General features: G+C 41.0%; 1 protein-coding gene across 11 annotated transcripts in view; it reads left to right on the plus strand.

Annotated features, from left to right (window-relative positions):
* The first annotated feature begins 399 nt into the window (after nucleotides 1-399).
* The window catches only part of TENM4 (teneurin transmembrane protein 4), a 592,138-nt gene continuing 572,871 nt past the window's right edge, over nucleotides 400-19,666 (plus strand). For all 11 annotated transcript variants that reach the window (XM_039718527.1, XM_039718526.1, XM_039718530.1 and 8 more), the window contains exon 1: nucleotides 400-658. The gene's annotated coding sequence lies outside the window, so the exon portion shown is untranslated. The remainder of the gene's footprint in view (nucleotides 659-19,666) is intronic.

Raw genomic sequence — 19,666 nt, forward strand, 5'->3', positions numbered from 1 at the left:
TGCCCGTGCCATGCCCGTGTCTATGTACATCCCTGGCCCATGTCTCTTCTACGATTGTGACCGTGCCCATGTCTGTATTCCCTCAGCCCCACGTCCCTGCCGTGCCCGTCTCTGTGTCCTCCCTGGCCCCATGCCCCTGCCATGTCCATGCTCATGCCACCCCATGCCTGTTCCCACCCCGTGCCCCTCTCCACGCATCCGCAGGCCGTGTCCGAGCTGTTCCCACGCCGCTGGGGTGGGCAGCCGCCAGCCGCATGTGCGCCTGTCATTCCAGCCGGGAGCGCCGGCTCCTGCCTCCCATTCATGTAACCTGTGTGTGTCTCTCTTTCTCTCTGTGTGTAACAGCGAGAGGGAGAGAGCGAGCGAGGCACGGAGAGAGGGAGGAGGAGGGGGGAAGCTTTAAATAAAGCCTTTGGATTGCAGCTGCTTATTTTGGGCAGTCCTACCAGGACGATTCCTGTCAGGAAAGAAGCTGGACCAGTCGTTGTTTTGTTTTTGTTTTTTTTTTTTAAATTTATTTTGATTTTGATTTTTGGGGGTGGCAGCGGTGTATGTCTGAGCTGCCTGCGGAGATGAGCTCCGGTGCCTGCCTGTAGTTTCCACTTTGGGATCGCTGGACACAGAAGTGGCATTTCGGTGGGGGGAAGCTGCAGACATGGTAAGCTTCGCTTTTCCTCTGAAAAGTGTATTTATGCCGTAGACCCTTCTTGAATTTTCCCTTCCCCCTTCTCTCTTCCCACCAAACAGCCAGGCACACAGGCTGGGGCTGGGGAGAAGCTCCCTGAATCCCTGGCTTTCCCTCCCCAGCATCCATCCTTCCCTCCTGCCCAGCTCCCTGCCCTCCCTTCGCACAGTTTGCAGCAATTCGGAGGGAGGCAAAGATGCTGCGGGAAGCTCCGGGCTGGGGCGGGGGGATCGGGCACCCCCAGACTGCCAAAACCTTGCTTCAGTGTATGTTTGGAGTGGATTCTCCCATCCAACCTTCCCCCTCCCCGACCCTTCCCTCTGCACCCCGAGCGGTGCGGCTGTGCTGGGGGAAGGCAGCAGTGCAGATTGGGAGGCACTGGAGCAAGGATGCAGCTTTAAGATCAATCGGTGTTATTTATGTAATAGTAAAAGCAGGGAGGAAAGGAGGCAGAAAAAAAAATAGAATAGGAAAGAAGTGCCTTGGTATTTCTCAGCCCACAAGGCTCTTTCGGCTCTGTCTGAAGCCCCCATACTCATGTCCTGCTGCAGGGTGGTGCGTGGTGGGAGTGTGTCTGTGTGTGTATGTTTACATTTGGATCCGTGCTAGAATCGGGGGTGAGGATGGGGTCTCCCATTTCCCAAGGAAAGGTGGGTTTACCTCCAACAAAAAGGAAAAAAAAATAAAAAGAAATGCACTTGACTGCAAGTAGAGTGACAAGTCTGTTTCTTAGGCATTAAATGTTAAAGCCCTGCTTCCAGCCATGCCCTGCCAGGATTAAAAGATTGCCCAAATAGTGTGGTGTTGGAGAAAAGATGCTGGAGTGCCTGGAAGAAATGCAGTGGTTCAGACTCCTGCTTGTATTCTCAGCAATTTGCATTCTCAAATACAAATTTGGGCTTTTGAACCCAAAACCAGGGCATTTATTTCCTGGGATTTGTTTTGATTGAAAATATATTGTAAAATATCTGGGACATTTTGCTTCAAAACAAGTGGTAGTTAAGAAATTTCTAAATCTTTAAAAAATAATAATTTAAACCCCCCCCCCACCCAAAACTCTAGAATAATTCACAAGTATTTATTTACTTCCTTATTGTGACCACACTTAGAAATTCACGGTGGTTACAACCATGTAAGCACATGATTTGAAAACAAAACCAAAATGAAACAAAACAAACAAACAAAAAAGTACCCAAAACCCAAAATCTAGCAAAAAAACACCCATATATATGCCACTGCCTTGTTTTATGGGATACACAGTCTGAAATACTTTTTTCATACAGCCAAAACAGAAATTACTAAATGCTTATCGAATAGATGGGCAAGACCTTTCTGCATCTTGAATACATTTGCTCATGGTTTTTCCTGGAAAGTTCAATCTCTTATGATTTAAAAATAATAAGTAAACAAGGCAAAATACCAAACTCCTGAATCAAGCTAAAAATTAGTCTCTCCACCTCAACCCTAGCTTCCTTTTTAACTTTTTGCAGTGAAGCCTCACCTTGAATTTACAGCTGCATCTTTTTCTTTCTTTCCCCCCCCCCCGCTAAGAAAAGTCCCATGGGAAGGGAGGGCCATAAAATGAGAAAATGAGAGCAAATCTTTGAAGTTTGAAGTTGTCTGTGTGCTTTTTATAGGTAAACTTCTGCTGTAGCCTGGCAAGTTGTTAGTGTGCTGCTCTTTGCTCTGGGGTGCCGGAGCTGGGCAGGGGGATTTGGCAGCTCCTAGCCTATTGCGATCCCATTTCTTTCAGCTTCACTGACCCTAATAAAATTGCCTACTAGTAGTGTAGCCCCTCCTCTTCTATGGAAAGTGCTCTGCTCCCAACATGTGCACCATATGTGCCTGCAACATTCAAGGCTTAACATACATTCACCTATAGCATGCCAGCAGTCCGCGTATGCCACCCGCACTCTGGCTCTGGCAGGAGCTGGGGATTGGCCGTCAGGAACCCCAACCTCTCCCCTGGTAGCTGGGGGAGGCTGGGGCTGAGCCAGGGATTTGTATTTAATTTATTTCATTGGCCTCTTCAGAGCCAGGCGCCTCCCACTTAGTGCTCTGCCTGTAACACTTTTATAGGCTTGGGTGGAAAAAACAAGGAGTATGTATGTGTGTGTATATATATATATATATATATATATATATATTTAGTGTGGTGGGGGGAAGAAGCACAAAGGGAGGAAGACGTGTCTCTTGCACTGTTTTGCAGTGGGGCAGGACTCCAGAGCAGCTCACTCGGCTCTGCCTGTGTTACAAGGCTGTAGGAATCTGCTCGATTGTGGCCATTGCGAGCTGCCCGTCCTTGTAAAATTCCCAGCTCCGAGACTCTGCCACGCTGCTGGATCAGTGCTTGCTGGAGTGGGCTGGTTTGTAGCCAGGAGAATTCTTTGCTGCCATGATCCCTTGAGAATGCAATCCCCAAGTCAGTGCATGGCCAAAGAGAAGTGGGCTCTGCTAGTTTGCAGCCGGTCTGGAGGCAGAGAGGGGACTGTGAGGTCTCGGTGTGTGGCCGGGCATTTCCCAGGCACCTGAAAATGTAACCTGTGTTGCACTTTTCTTGAGAGCAGGACCGCTGCTCTGCACCCACCATCCTGGGAAGGGGGTCTGCACACGCAACTGGGTCAGGGCAGGAGGGCAGCTGCCTTTGCAGACAACCTGTTTCACTTTTTTCCCCTTTTCCCCCTCAAAAAAGAATCACCAAGACTGGGAATTACAGACACTGCTCTCAGATGCACTATATCTTTACAGGGACTCTGCCTCTGTGCCTCACCCTCCTTTCTCATCCATACATGCATGAATGTGTTCACATCTTCACAGGGGATATTTTCAATTCATCTGTTATTTATATGTGTGACCTGGAGAAGAAATGTCATGTTTTGGTGAAGAAAGAGAGTCATTAATATGGAAAAATGTTCTCGGGTTGTTCTTTGGCAAGGAAAGAGGTAAGAGGCAAAAGGAGATGCAGAAGTTTACTTCGTAGCTTCCTTTTCTTATTAGCAAAGGGTCCTGGTTTAGAAAGGCTTTTCTGGGGAGAATTTGCCTTCTCTAATTTTAAAGGATAGGGAAGAATCATGGAGAGATGAGGGTAAAGCTGTTCATCTGGTTTTCACTGGGGGTGGGGGGAGATAGTCTCCCTTGCCCCCAATTTAATTTACTACATGGATGGAAAAAGAGAGATATCTCTCTAATTTCAGTGGGTCTGGGGAAGGAGTGAGATTTGGGCTGAGAAGACTGCAATTTTAAGTCCATGCAGCTTAATTATTTTCCTTGACTCATTTAAAATAGATGCTTTCCATTTGTTTTGGTGAGCAGATAGTATGCTGGCAAGGGAAAATGTTATTTTTGTTTTACAAAGTGAATTTTTTATTTTATTTTATTTCACTGGTTTCCTGGAGTGCATAATAACAAAATGTTATTTCATTCTGTCTACAACATGTACACTATTCCAATTAAGAGCCTACTCTGATTATTTTTAACCTGGTATTTTGCCATTTCTCTGCTCAGGAGAATAAAACATTGAGTTCTTGCACTTTAAAATAGCTGAGATGCTTAAGCAGAACTACCTTTTCCCTGGGAAAGTAATTTCCAGTTCTGTTAAGTTCCCGCTTCAATGGTTCATTTTCTGACAGAATCACATCTTTACAAGAAGAAGAACTATGATCTTATGTAACTTGATGTTTCCAGATCAAAAGTTACAAATATTGTGGTAATACCATGAAGAGAGAGATTTGACAGGAGGAATGTTGCGTGGCATATTTATTATTAGGACTTCAAATCAAGGAGGTTTTAAAAATTTATGGAGAGGAAAAGTAGAATTAAAAAAAGATGAATAAACAAAACCTTGCTAGTTTGGTGTCTTTAACATCACTTTTCCCTTTATCTTAACTGTGTAGACAGTTGAGATTTTATATTTTGTTTTCTTAAAACAATAAAAAATTCTTGCGTTTAAGAAATGTGTAGTTGTTATTTCGAGAGATGAAGTAGCTTGAAACTCGCTCTCCCTCAGATTTGATTCAAAGAAATGAAACCCTGTAAATCAATGTCAATTCAGGTTTAAAGACTGGCTGTTACCTGCCCTGTTACAAGGTCCATCAGCACAGCTTATTATAACAAAAAACCAAAATACTCTGTTTCTGCTTTTAACTGACAAATTTGCATTGCTGGGTGCTTTGACAGAGTAACTTGCACCACTTCCCTGTGAATTGGGTATTCATGGATCCTTGACCGATATGTTTCAGAGGAAAAAGTTCTATAATATAACATTTTTTTAAAGCAGAAGTATATCCGTCTATTTCCTCTTTGCTCAAGGTTAAAAAGAAAAAGAATCACAGAGACATTTATATCTTAATTATGTCAGCCTACCATGAGGAGTGGTGCTGTAGTGTGGCTACAGGACTTACTGTAGTCAGGAATAAATGTACAATTTTTATTCTTCTGTGCTGTTTCACCCTTGCTTCCCTTGATAGATAAATAATTTTGTTAGAAATATATATCTTTTTTTTTTTTCTGGCCAGCTGTTCTGCTCTCCCTGGAGCATCTGTAGAGGCAGAGTTGAAATGTGAGTAGGAGGGCATGTTTCCTTCTCTGTGTGCAGTGACAAACACTTACAGAAAGTTCGAATTTTGGAAAGTTTGAGCCTTACTCACAAAAATCCTTTTGCCTTTATACCAAATTGCTTGGAATGAAGCTGTTTGTGCTGTAGGGGGATTCAAACTTCATCGAATGTTGCCCTGCTGGGTATCAGCAGAGGTGATCTTTTGAATGTGAAGATGACTATGAAAGCAGTCACAGATTTCTCTGTTCTTCCAGTGTTGGCATCAAGAAGAAGGAAATCACATTATGAAATAAATTAGGCCTGACAGATAAGTTTCCTCTTCCAAGCTAGAGTTGCTTTCTAGGATGTGACACAATCCTTGTTCTTTTTTTAAGTGGAGCTAAGAAGGAAGAAGGAGAGAGGAGTTGCTGATGGTCAATTTAGCTGGAGGAGCTCACTGAACTGCATTTATCAGTTCATTTAAATGGGGATGGCTCAGTGAGATTTCACAGATATCTCCACACATTCTAGTGAAGCAGCATTTGCTATGGTCTAGGATAACCACTGCAGTCCAGAATGCTGCTCCACTGCCATAATCACTGTTAAGCACCGGTGGCAGATGTGCTACCCCAGCAGCAACAGCAAACATGAAAGCAGGAGATGTCTCACTCCCCACTGATTTTGGTCTTACATGATTATTCAGTGCAGTTTTCTCTTTAAACACTGAGTAGAAGCTGTATCACTTGCCAGCACATGCGTTCACACACACTGAGCCTTCAAAGTATTCTGGAGATTCATTAGTTATACAGTAAAAGAGTTAGAAGATTAAATCCTATTTTTCTGTTTTAGTCTCACCCTGCATCATGTATGCAATAAGGGTTCATAGGCTTTGTTGTCACACCCTCAAACTCCAAAATGTGTACTGTAAATCTTAAAATTGCTTTAAAAAAATCCAGTCTGGGCCTGTTCCTTCTGAGGAATATTGGGTCAATTCATAAAATCAGTCTCGGTTTTCTCTATCAGGAGTTGGACCCAATGAACCTTATGGACCCAATGAACCTTATGGACCCCTTCCAACTCAGGATATTCTATGATCCTATGATATCATGCTGTGTGGAGTATAAAAGAAGCCAGGATTCATTTTCTGGGCACCAGCATCTTCAAGCACTGTCTGTTCACATAAAAGGAAAGTCCTGGAGGCCTGCAATTCATAAACCATCTCTTCCTGTGGGTCATCTGGACTTAAATGGGCCAGTCTTACAAACTGAACCCCCAAATTATATAATGGAAGGTTTTCAATATTCTGCTTATTCCTTTTGAACTGCCTCTGTGTGTTTGGATGCTGAAAACCATTTCATCCTTATCTCTGTAACATAAAGAAGAATAGGAAGGGAGAGTTTGGTTAGCCAAAAGCTTTTAGAAGTGACTGCCAGAAGTGGTTGGAAAAACTGACAGAGCATGAGGGACACTGGAATTTGCTTTCTGCCTGTTGATACAAAGAGCATTAGGTGGTTGCGCTGTGGGCAGCACAGATCCTGTCCGTTTGGAAGAAGCAAATGCTTCTATTTCTAGAAAATTACCCTTTGGGCATCTGGGTTTAAGGTGTGATCAGCCTTTTGGCACAGATTTTTGTTCTAGAAAGCAGAGAACCCTCTCAAGAACTGATGTGTTCCTGCAGACAGAGCCATGATCCGGGATTACTTACGGTGTTTCCTTACGGTGGTGCTAAAACAATGCAAAGTTCACACAGCCTTTGATTGCTGCTGTGGATGCTTGACACTTCAGCAGATCAGACTCTGAGCTGTCAAGATGATCATCCATAGGCTGCAATACACTCTTACACAAGTATGAAATGCTAGGTTGAATGGACTTGCCCAGCATTGCCCACAGTCTTGGGGCATCATCTGAATTCTTAATCTGAAACACATTTGTCCTCATTCTACAATCCTCTCTTTAGTCAGTACAAACCTCCCAGCTCTGCAGCGGGTGAGACAGGGATTGTAAAACCTCCTCTTCTACTTTTAATTCTCATTGCTTCATCTCCAGGCTTGGGTAAAACACTGCCTTGCAAATAATGACTGTTTAATTATTCAGACACTTGATTAAGGCACCTTTCATTGTGATTTTTACTTAAATTATGGGTCTCCAATATATACTTTAAAATCATACTATTGGTCTGTTAGTCTAGTTTTTGTTGATTTCTTTTGGTTTTACTGAGTCATCCAAGAGATAGTAGCTTTGTGACATTGCCTTAATTTGGTCTCCCTCTGTATGTCAATGGCTTAGTTTAACAGAGTACTCTGCTCCTCTAAACAGATCCCTCAGTCCATCTTTCTCCAAGTCTTCTCCTTGTGCCCTGCCTCATCCAGCTCATTTCTACAATCCCATTTTCACCCCTCTAACCCCTTCTCTCCAAGTCTCTCATCCCAACTTCATTCAGTTCCTACCAGCTTGAGATCATGCCAAGAGCCAGAGAGCATCTCTGATTGCAGTTCTGACACTTGAATGCAGAGCTGGCACTTCCCATAGCATAAAACATCTTGTTTAGTCATACACAGGTAGAAATGTGAGTGACGGAAGCTGGCAAATATGTACAAATGCACCCGGGAGCATGTAGCAACAGTGTTTTTATCAGAGATGTCTAAACTTGGCTGAATTCACACAGATATGCACAAAATTCATTAGAAGAAAAACAGTTCTCTCCCAGGCAAATTTCAAGTCCTTCCTCTAAAGTCCTAAAAATCCCAGAGGAGGTTTCAGAAAGAAAGCTAAAGTCTTTTTTTTTTAACTTTAGTAAAACAACATATTTTTCCTTAGCCTTGTTCTCAGAATCTGCTGAACTGTTTTGACTGAAATTTTCCAAAAAACTTCAGCCTGAGGCAGACAGCTGGCATGGAAATTTTCAGGCCAAACAATTTGCTTAGTATGGTTATAAGAAACTGTGAATGCTGTTTTATTATTAAAGCTGCCTCACTCTTCCCATAATTGACAGCACTACCAACTTCGTCTTTCCCTAATAAACAGAGAACTGGAGATTGTGTTACAAACTAATTTCGTATTTGTGTGTTTTATAGATTTTTTTTTATATTGGAAATTTATTATAGATCTGACACATGCATTTCAGCATATGTTAGCAGATGATGAAATCTCAAGCTTCCTGGAAACCGAAGTGAATGCAAGTAATGAGAATCCCACAAAGTCACATCAAAGTGATACAACATTGCAGGATTTGTAGGATGGGATTAAATCCAAAGAAATCTTAGGAGATCTTGCACTGACAGAGCAAACCCACAAATTCCAATGTATCCCACCATCAGGTTCAATGTCCTGCTGACAGAGGAATTCTTATTTAGTATAGAAACATTATATTGTAAGAGCAACTGTTATCACAAACCAGAGCCAAAAAAAAACCAAGGGGGAAAAAAAAGAAATGGAAACCCAGAAAACTGAAAGAACAGATAATTGTATTTTGATGTGACCAACTTTTTTCTTTTGTTGTCATCATCACAAGTGACTCTCAGGCTGCAGTTTCACATCAGAGCCAAATTTAGGGACCTATTGGCATGGAAGGAGATGGGTCCTGCTCTCCCCCTCTCCTCCCATTCCAATGTCCTCCCTCCCCAGCTTCTGTTCTTTCACTCCTTCAGAATACATCTGATGATTTATGCCTTTTTGACAAGAGCATGTAGTGGTAGGACAAGGGCAATGGTTTAAGATAAAAGAGGGCACATTTAGATTAGATATTAGGAAAAAACTATTTTCTGTGACAGTAGTGAGGCGCTGGCACAGGTTGCTCAGAGAGGTTGTGGATGCCCCACCCCTGGCAGTGTTCAAGGCCAGGCTGGATGGGGCTCTGAGCATCCTGGTCTGGTGGGAGGTGTCTCTGCACATGGCAGAGGGGGCTGGGACTATGTGATCTTTAAAGTGCCTTCCCAACTATTCTATGATTCTATGATTCTACAATTTAATTTATCAACCCAGGACAAAACTAGCTCCATCTTTTGCTTGGGGTTTTGGTTTATTTCTGGTGACTTAGTGACTTGTATTGAGTCAATGTGGTGGAAGCATTTACCAAGGAGAAGAGAGAAAGAAGGGGGTACAAACAGCTTTGTGGAGGTGATGAGGGTTTAGGCTACAGCCATGACCAAGGAGCTTTTTCTAGGTTACCAACTATTTACAGCAGTTTGATTGTACTGATATGAAGCCTAATTTCATTAATGTTAAAATACAGAGTGCACTTTTTCATTACAGTCTTCTATCTTCAGGACAATCTTTTGAACCACCCTGCTTAGTGGGGCTTGAAGCAGTTGTCCTCTAACAATTTGCTGGATTCTTTTTGAATCCAGCATGTAGTTATGATTGCCACAAGAAAAAGTTTCAAAATTTAAAGTCATTAAATGAGTGAATAAGCCTTCCTGTTTTTCTGCTTTAACCTCTCAGTTTGGTAGTTTCATTAGATGACTCCTACTTTGTGGGTTATACAGCAGGATAAATTCTTTCTACTCTTTGGTTTCGTTTTTCTATTCTAAGATGAAAATCCCCACCCTACTTTATCTATTCCACAAGTCTTTCCATATTCCTGATAATCTTTTCAGCTTTGTCTTTTTCCTCTGTCCTTATTAATTCCACTCTCTATTATAGACATGGGCAGGCCCAAAACATATGCAGCATTAAGACAGAAATGCATTTTACCTTATAAAACATCATCCCATATTATATTTAGCCTGGAGAAAAGGAAGCTTGAGGGGACCTTATCGCTTTCTACATCTCCCTGAAAGGAGGGTGTAGCCTGGTGGGGGTCAATCTCTTCTCCCAAGTTACCAGTGACAGGACAGGAGGAAATCACCTCAAGTGACACCAGGGGAAGTTTAAATTAGATATTACGAAAAATTCCTTCACTGAAAGAGCGATCAGGCATTGGAATGGCTGCTGAGAGAATGAGGCTGTGGTGGAATCACCATGGCTGAAAATGTTCAGTAAGTGTATGGATGTGATTCTTAGGGACATGGTTTAGTGGTGGCAGTGCTGGGTTAATGGCTAGGCTCAGCAATCTTACAGGTCTTTTCCAATATAAATGATTCTATGATTTTTCTCTTTTTATTGTCTATTTTTTCCCTAATCAGAATTTTTCCTGTGCATTTAACTGGCATGAGCAGAGAGCCAGTAGTTGTAGAGGGCATCCCATGGAGATTCCTCAACCAGCCTTCTGTGTGGCACCAGTTAATTTACAGCCCATATTGTGTATGCATTGTTAGAACTGTTTTTCCCTTTATACATTATTTCGCTTTTACTGATACTGAATTTCATCTATGTTTTCATCTCCCAGCTTGTTACCCAGTACTGTGAAAGCAGGTTGTAGTGTAATGGTTGGAGGCTTCATGAGAGGATCAGAAAGCCCAACAATGAAACAAGCTCTCATTTTGTCTTTTATTCTTGTCCTGGGGATAATCTGAACAAAAATATAACCAAAAAAATGCCCTTTCTTTATATAAAGTAAGAACAACCAGCCTGCCTGTCTTGTGACATCTGACTGTGAAGTTGTCTGTTGCTCAAATGTTTTTTCTTCTCATCATCAGCATCTAACAGGGTTTTTTTCTCATACTTCTTTCTAGCCAGTGTTTGCTCTTCCCAAAAGCAGAAAATTATGCCCTTGCTTCCTCCATACTGAACCACCAGAATCCTGATACCAAGGGACAACTAAATGATCATCTTCTCACAGCCTGACATGTTTCCCCTGTACCTCCATCTTCTTTCTATCCTAAAATCCCTCTTGTGTTCATGATGCATTGCAAAGATGCCTGGGATTTGGAAACTTTTCCTACTTTTTTGGTTTTGCTTTTATCTCACAAGAATGTGTGAGCAGACAAAACCACCTGCCTGTCACTTACAGCCCTGTTTGATGGCAAGCACTTGGGTCTACCTGAACAGGGCTTTCTTTAGGGCTTAGCTTTTATGGCTTATTATTGTTGCTGCTGTTCACAATCTTATTTGGGATTGGAGGGATGCACAAATGACTCGTTTAGAAGCTACAAACCATTGCTTACAGCCCTGCATACACCCCATATGCTTTAAAATGTCATCTGTTTGTGGCTTTCTGTGCTGAATGCTGCTGATCACATACTCTGGAGAGCAACTTTATTGTACACCTGCATCACTTTTTTTTGTATTCTTTTATACCTTCTGCATAATTAATGTTTTGTTCAATTTTATATATTTATTTTGGCTTGTGTCTTCTCCAGGGAGCATCAGACTCAGGATGCATCTAGTTGAGATGGTAACAGAGAATAAGGGTATATCAGAAGCTGATACTAGGAAATAAAAGTGGATCTTTTAGGGGGTGAGAAAATGGGGGAACACCAGGAAGAGAGGGACATCTACCAACTCTTTCATCATTAGAGCTGGATTCCTGCAGCTGGTGCTCTGTTGTGCTCTGTGAACTGAAGACTCTTTGATTCTTTTTTTTCCTTTGTTTTTTTTTTTTTCTTCCCACCCTCCATTTCAGAGCATGGAAGAATGAAAAGTCTGTAACATCTCTGCTGTGCATGAAATACACAAATCAATAAAATTGGGATACCCAGCCCCAGCAAAGCTGCCCAATCTAATGTGTGGGGGCATATATTCTTCATATGTCAGTATTCCTGGTTTTTTTTTCTCTCCTTCCCTCTGCTCAAATGAAAACACCTGGAGTTAATGTTACACAGACTGTGTGGGACCTTACCTTGCCATCATGTTTCCTTATTAAGGAATTTCATTAAGGCTTTTTTTTTTTTATTAAATGTGCACTGCTTTGGCAGACTGAGTGTTTGAAAGTGGACACTCCCAGCAGCAGAGATTTTTTTTGAAGATAACAAAAGCCAATCACATTCCATCTTGTTTCAATCCCCAAAGCACCACAACACTTTAACTTAAACCAGGGCCAGATCCAAGAATCATTACTGTTAATTCAAAGGCTCCTGTTGGTTTTAATGGTCTCTGGATCAGGCTTTTTCACTCCTGCTGCGGAACAGAGCTGGCTCCCCCAGTGCAGAAGCACAAAATGGCCATGAAAATTGAAGGCTGGTTTGGAAATGGATGTCATTTCCACTGCTGGACTAATTGAGCATGTGAGGCTGGGAGTGGCATACGTTTGAGGTTTTCTTGATGTTTCCAAGTAAGTCAAAGTTCCTATAATGAAAACATGTAGAGCGGTGTTTTGTAACTATTTTTATACCTACATCAGACTTGATGTTAGTGGCTTTGAATTATTTAATGTTTTTCTTCCTCAGCTGTCATCTCCAGTGAGCTCCCATTGCAGGGCTGCGGGAGTTGTTGTGTAAGGAACAATGCAGGAGCCTGGCATTGGCTGCTGGGGGCGGGGTTGGGGTTGCATGGCTTTGTTTTGTTTCATGTCTTTAATCCAATTTTATCCTTTTTCTTGCTGGTGAGAGGGACATCAGGCCAAGGTATTAAATCATACTGATCGGCGTGGGCTGAAAATGAAGTACATGCCATCTAAATACACAAATGGGGAGTTTTCTGCTTAAACCACTGAGCACTAATGTCTGTCACATAGGAAGAGCCAACTATTTAACATTCAGTCTATTCAAAAAACATTATTATGTCCCAATGGTAATTTAAAACCACATCTGTTAGAACCATATGTGGGGAAAGTTTACCTTTTTTTTTTTAGCCTTTTTCTTTTTATGTCCCAAGTTACCCTGTTTATAGGGTTATCTTCAATGTGAGCCTCTTTCAAAATTTCAGACTGATGGCCATGAAACACCTGGAACAAAAGAACTAAATAAATTCAACTATTATCTTTTCTCCTTTGCAATTAATGTGTGGGCTTTTAGTGGATATCTCCAAGTAGACATCTAGATTTGAAAGAAAACTTATATATTGGGATCATGCCTCATGCTTCTCTTATCTATAACCTGATATTTGTTTTTTCATCTAAGTTATTGGATATTTCACAGTTTTTTTCCTCACTGTTATTCAAACTTTTATTAACAATGCATATGACCTTTGAAAATAGCTCTTTTGGGCAATCAGATTCTCTAATTTTTACTTTGTGGAATTGCCACTGGATTATTCTGTCCTTAAAAACAGAAGATAGAGTTTTGTTTTCAAAGGCTCCCATCATTATAATGTTACCAGCACTAACTGGCATAAATTTAAGATCCATAAACCTAAGAAGTGCTAATAGCATATCTGACATAGTGACTGGAAGCTGGCTCCATGCAACACCCAGGTCAAAATATCTGCTATAGCTCCCTTATTACATGGTGGATAAAATGCTGTCACCTCTACATCAAGTGCAATATGCTCTGCCATGTTTTGTGTACCTGTTCATCCCAGCTAAATGCAAGCACCTGAGTGAATTGCTTTGACAGATGGTAATTGGGGGCAAACAGATTTCAAGCACAGAAGTTAAAGGAGCTCTTTATTCTTTCGCTCTGTTACCTGCTCCCTCTGCTTGATAAGAGTCTTCAATAAAAGCTGGACAAAACTAAATCCCCAAGTGGCTGGCAAGCACTGACTCTCTCTGTGCTTGGTGAGACCACGCATTGTGTTGTGGTAGGGAACATTTCCATTATGCTGCCCCTCTTCTCTGCATTCCAGTTTTGGATGGTGAAAGCAGGAAGAGCTCTGCTTTGGTTATCGTGGTCAGGCTGGAACACCAAATACTATGTTCAAGTTCTAATCCCCTGTGGGTAACTAAAATTGTGCATGTTGTGTGACGAATTTAGAACACTCCAGGCCTCAAGCCACCATTTCAAATATCCCCTCATAATAAACAACAAATAACTGGTCTTCTGGGACTTTTATATGTGTCAAAAGCTTAGCCTTTTGTAGAATCCCACAGAAATCGCAGCCCTTCCCTGAAGTAATGGATTTTCCCATTAAGTGCATCCACATCTGTTGGCAGCACCAAGCTTTCTACTGTTCATCCTCCACAAACAGGCCGAGTACCTCAACAAGAAATAATGACATAGTAAATAGATAAGCATGTAAGTACTAATAATGTCACTATTCATGAGTTACATCATTCCAGTGGCATTCCCAGCATGGAATATTGTGCATCCCCCTCCAGCTCTGTTTTAAGCTCTGAATATCTTTGCTAAACAGGATATTAGTGATCCTGATGTACAGAGCACCTGACAACCCAAGAGTTAAATATGCAGCTATAAATAGCATGCCTACTTTGATGGGATGCATTGTATTGTAATTTTAGCACTAATTAAGGTTTGGTTGTAGGCATGAAATATCTCAGTCTTTCAGAAACATGTGTAAATATCCAAAATTAATCTGGTTTTTGTTGTCTGAATGTTTTGGCAGAGTTGTGCCATTGCATATGAAGTTTTACGAGTAGCAATATAATAAAGATGGGTTTGCATGTCAATGAACAGCATTTTTTATTCATTTTGGGTTAATCAAGTGCTGAAGTTAAATTGGAATGCGTTAATTTGTTCTTGGTTTAAAATGAGACTCCACTGTGTCCTGTAGCGAGTTTCATGCCCAAAAGGTTTTGTGGGGTTGATTGCTTCCAGATAAGTCAGAAAGTAGCTATGCTGGAAAAACCCACTTTAATTTGAATGATGTGCATGGAAAATGTGGGGGAAAAAAATTAAGAAAGCTACAAGAGAAACAACACATTTTTATGTTTTTGGCACAGCTTACTTCATATTCCTACTCCCTGTCCTTGTGTGATCCCTGAACACTTGATGGATGAGAAAGATAATTGTTGATCATTTCATGAAGCTCTGCCAGTAACACATACCAAATATAATTAAACCTTCAAATTTATGCTTTTAAATACATTTTCTCACCAAATATAGCAATTAACCACTTTCTGTCAGAGCAGGAGGAGGCAAGGTGTTTTGGGTCCTATTTCCTAGCTCCACTTAATGTGAAATGTGGGGGTTTCATTTTCAAAACAATTCCACTTTTCTGTTAGATCATTTCGCCTTTGAGGTTCCGTGAGAGTCATTCTGGAACGTCAAGAAAATTGCCACAAATGATGCTTTTGCTTGTTAAGCTGCTTTGCATGGTCGAGTTGGACCAGTTCCAGTAATTCCTTGTCTCACTAGGTAAAACACTGCAAGATTCTTGCAGCTGGGACAACGAACAAGGGAAGTTTAATGTCAATCATCTCTGATTTTAACCCTATGTCTACAGTGTAGATTTCAGGCTAATTCCTTGGAGACAGTCTTTTTAAAATTTCTGTTGTCAAGCTGATTCATTTTGTCCAAGGTTATTGTTCTTTTGTCTGTAATATAGACAAAATATTTGATTGTGATCAGCTTTGATGCAGCCATGCTCCTACTCAAAAGGATGATAGGTTATCCTTTTCTCTAAGTGAGAATACCCAAGAAAGTATTGAATGACAGCTGTCAAACAGATGAATCAGCTTGAAGGGAAAACAAGGGAAATGACAGATTGAAATTGAATGTTAACACCTGGTGGACACTTTGAGCACAGCCGTCCATGGCTGTGGTTCTCCGACTGTCCAGAGCCCAGCTCCACTGGGACATGCAGCACAATGCATTTTGCTCTCTCCTTGAGCATGAGGGCATGCTCCATTAGCTGACACTTGTTTTTACAGCTTATGTGCCAGACAGCTTGGGCAGGAGCTGAACAACCCCCAGTCTGGCAGATTCCCACAGGGCAAGTTAGATCATTCCCATTTCTGTTAGTGTTTCTTGGTTTTTACAGAGACATTAATTAAAGGGCATACTCCCCAGAACACCTTTTCCAGTTCCTGGGCCAACTTCAAATTTGAAACATAAAACAAATCCAGACATCCTGATCTATGTACACTGACTAGTTATTGAGAAGACACCTTGACCATAGAAAGTAGTTGAAAGGAGGGGACATGAGGACTTCTCATCTGTTTGCAGCTCTCTTTTGTGAGCCACGAGAACTCACTTGTGGTTTTGTCTCAATTAATCTGTTAATAAAAAAAGTTTTCTAATAACTTCCTATTTATTTCCTCTTTGCCACATAATTTTGGAGTCCTGGAAGCTCCGTCTCATTCTCCCTTCTCTTAATATTTTGCTGCACTGTCCTGGCAGCATTCATTTTAGGCTACAGAAATTCAGTCCTTCATTCTTTGCACAAAATTATTGAATGAGAATCAGATTTATAGTCACACTGTGAAGTAGAAAGTTACTTGACCTGTCTTTTGGGACATTTGGTTTTATTAGGTTCCTACACGTATTTACTCTGATCCCTTCAATGTTATCCTAGAAGATGATTCCAGGCCAGATTGTAAAAATGTCAGTTTCTTCAAATACGTGAAAAAAATCCTTTCTAAATTTTTCAGATCTTGTGAATTACAAGTCCAGTGTTCTGTGTGAGACAGAATTGTTACTTCCACTTTGAAAAGATTAGCCTTTTAGCTGTCAGGAGCTCACAGGATCCAGCACTGTCTGTACTAGGCTTTGTTCAGAATAGGTGCACTCCCAAATTACCTAGAAATGAGCTGGATTCTGAATTATATCAAAAGAGCTGAATCCTGTGTCACTCTTGCAAAAAGTATATATATCCTTTCTGCAGATCCCATATTCATCAGAGATTGATAGTTTCAGAGCTCTCACTTCGGCTGGAGAGTGTCTTGTCCTTACCCCATCTGGAGTTCTGCATTCATCTCTGGGCCCCTCAGCACAGGAAAGACATGGACTTGTTGGAGCAGTTCCAGAGGAGAACCGCAGAAATGCTCGGGGCTGGAGCACCTCTTCTTTGAAGACAGGCTGAGAGAAATGGTGTTGTTTTGCCTGTAGAAGACAAGGTTTAGGGGAGACTTTATAGCAACCTTCCAATATGTAAAAAGAGCTTGTGAGAAAAATGAGGACAGATTTTTTAATTGGGCTTCTATCAATAGGACAAGGGGTAATGTTTTTAAACTAAAAGGGAGTAGATTTAGATAAGATGTAAGGAAGAATATTTTTTTATAATGAAGGTGGTGAAATGCTGGCACAGGTTGTCCAGAGAAATCGTAGATCCCCATCCCTGAAAACATTCAAGGTCAGGCTGGCTGAAGTTCTGAACACCCTGTTGTAGTTGAAGATATCCCTTCTTATTGCAGGTGAGTTGGTCTAAATGAGAATTAAAAGTCCCTGCAAATCCAAACCATTCTATGATTCTATGACTCTGCCTTCTAGGAAGGGGGCGGGGAGAGGGAACAATAAGCAAGGAAGGGGGAAGCAAAACAAAGCAGACTTGGGTACAAAATCACCCCGAGTTACTGCCCTCGGTGATCAAATTTTCTATTTTCTCATCCCAAGCATAGTCTTAAAAGAGGAATAAAGTGTCAAAACTATGTCAGATGCAACATTAGTGGAGTGTTGGGCGACAGCCTCATTAAATCAGTTTAGATACAGTCCCCTCATATAGGAAGTTGATAGGTGGTAGCAATATAGTTAACTTTCTTGCTTGTTTTATCAGCAATGACTCAGTGTTTTCTGCCCTGAAAATTTAAGTGGAGACAGAAAATGCCAAGGGAAGCAGAGTAGTTGGCATGCAAATAGAGAAAAGATTGCATTCCTGGATGAAAGCAAGTTCCTGTATTGGCTTCATTTTTCCTCATTAGTTTTATAAAAGAACCATGTAAAGAAGAAAATCAAAACATACAGTTATCTCAACTGTTAGGTCAAGTACCACTTATGTCCAGGCTGCTTTCTGCCTCTCTAAATGAAGGTGTTGGGAGAAGTATGTGACTGGGAGGTGGAGAAAGCCTCCTTAAGTCTTAAATATTTCTCTAACTTGTGATTGGTGGGAGCAACAGATGTACTAAAGCCACACAAATCAGAAAACTTATAAAAGGATCATACAGGATGAGTCAGATTAATGCAAAAAAGATCAGATCTTCCAACTAAGACAGAAACACCAGGAAAGGAGGATCCAAAGCAAGATGAGGAAGCCTAAATATTTTCAAACCTTCATAACAATTATGTTAGTTTAGACATCATTTTGGGAGCCATCCAGAGGGGAGAAAAGAGTAGGAAAATATTTTTTAGGAAGATTAACCCAAGAAACCTCCATCTTCTCTTACAAGCTACAGTGGGAGACATGATGAAGACAGATAACAAAACTCTGAGGCAAAGATGCCAATATTTTTCCCAGTATCTGTCCAGTTAAAGCAACTATTTAGTGAGCCTATCCAAAGCTGATGCTACTTTTCTCTTTGATAAAGGCACAGTGCAGGAGCTCTGGACAGTGACTTACCTTGTGGTCTCCAGAGAGCTGCTTACTAATAGAAATTAAAGTAGCCACCATGGCCCAACTGGTATCAAATCCATTTCCTCCTCTTCTATTAACTTACAGTGAAAGTGGTGAGGAAAAATTCCTTGCCAAAATCCATTGTGCTAAGAGTCAGAAAATCCTGTGGGTTAGATCCCTTTCTTCTTCAGATCTCCTTGGCAGGAATCTGCATTGGCCAAGGCCCAGGGAATTCTAGCTAATAAATTATTATGTTGGAGGGACTGCTCACCCTGTAGCCATGCTAATTAGGTTCTTACCAGCAAATCAGGCCAGTTTATATTCTTGACTTTAATATAGGACAGACATATAAGTCCACGTGTTGTAGGGGTTTTTTCAGTAGCAAAATTAGGCAGAGTCATAGATTGTAAGAAAACTCATCTCAAATTCTAGGTTTTTCTAAGTCTCTATGAGATAAAACTGGCATGCCAGTAACTCCCTGTCATTTCATGTTATTGGCTCTGTATCTTGACGGTCCTAATTAGAAATTCTTTATGACTGATAAGACAGCTAACACTGAGGTAAGAAGGTATGAGAATGACACAGATGTCCTTGGTATATATTCTTCACACCCCAACTACTCTTTGAAAAAGTTCCATATGATTATTAATAACTCCAAGGCATATTACTTCCAACTTGAGAAGCAGTGACTGAAAGAGACAAAGAGGCATTACGAAATTGTACATTGCAGGATGATATTGAGTATAGTTCAAAAAAGAAAAAAATCCAGAAAAGTGTTTTATGGTAAAGGGTTTAGGTTTTGGGATCATGAGGGGATCTAGTATTGCGAAGGACTTAGGATGACAGAAGAGCTGCTTTAGTAATCAAACTATGTAAGAAGAAAGCCAGGAGGTTAAAGGCCCTTCTGTGAGATGAGTAAGTGTATAATGGTTTAAGTATTCCTGTTACTTGCCTGTAGTTATCTGCAGGTGTCAGCTGACTCTTAATAACCCCAATACATTAATTCAAAATGTTTTTTATCCTTCATAAAGTATATTTGATACAGCAACACAGATTAACTAATCCCTGTCTGTGTAAGAAGAGCTATTTCTGTCTGAAGTTTTACTCATAAAGGGAATTGTTCAGTTACAGTAAGTCTCTCTCCATAAGTTATTATTGATATTTTTACTTTCTTACATGTCTTTCCAGTTCACTTTTAAAAAGATTATAGACTACATATCCTAGATTTATGTTGCTGCCCATGTTTA

The sequence above is a fragment of the Passer montanus genome, unplaced genomic scaffold (assembly GCF_014805655.1).
Source record: "Passer montanus isolate IOZ18808 unplaced genomic scaffold, ASM1480565v1 scaffold4, whole genome shotgun sequence".
Classification (NCBI taxonomy): domain Eukaryota; kingdom Metazoa; phylum Chordata; class Aves; order Passeriformes; family Passeridae; genus Passer; species Passer montanus.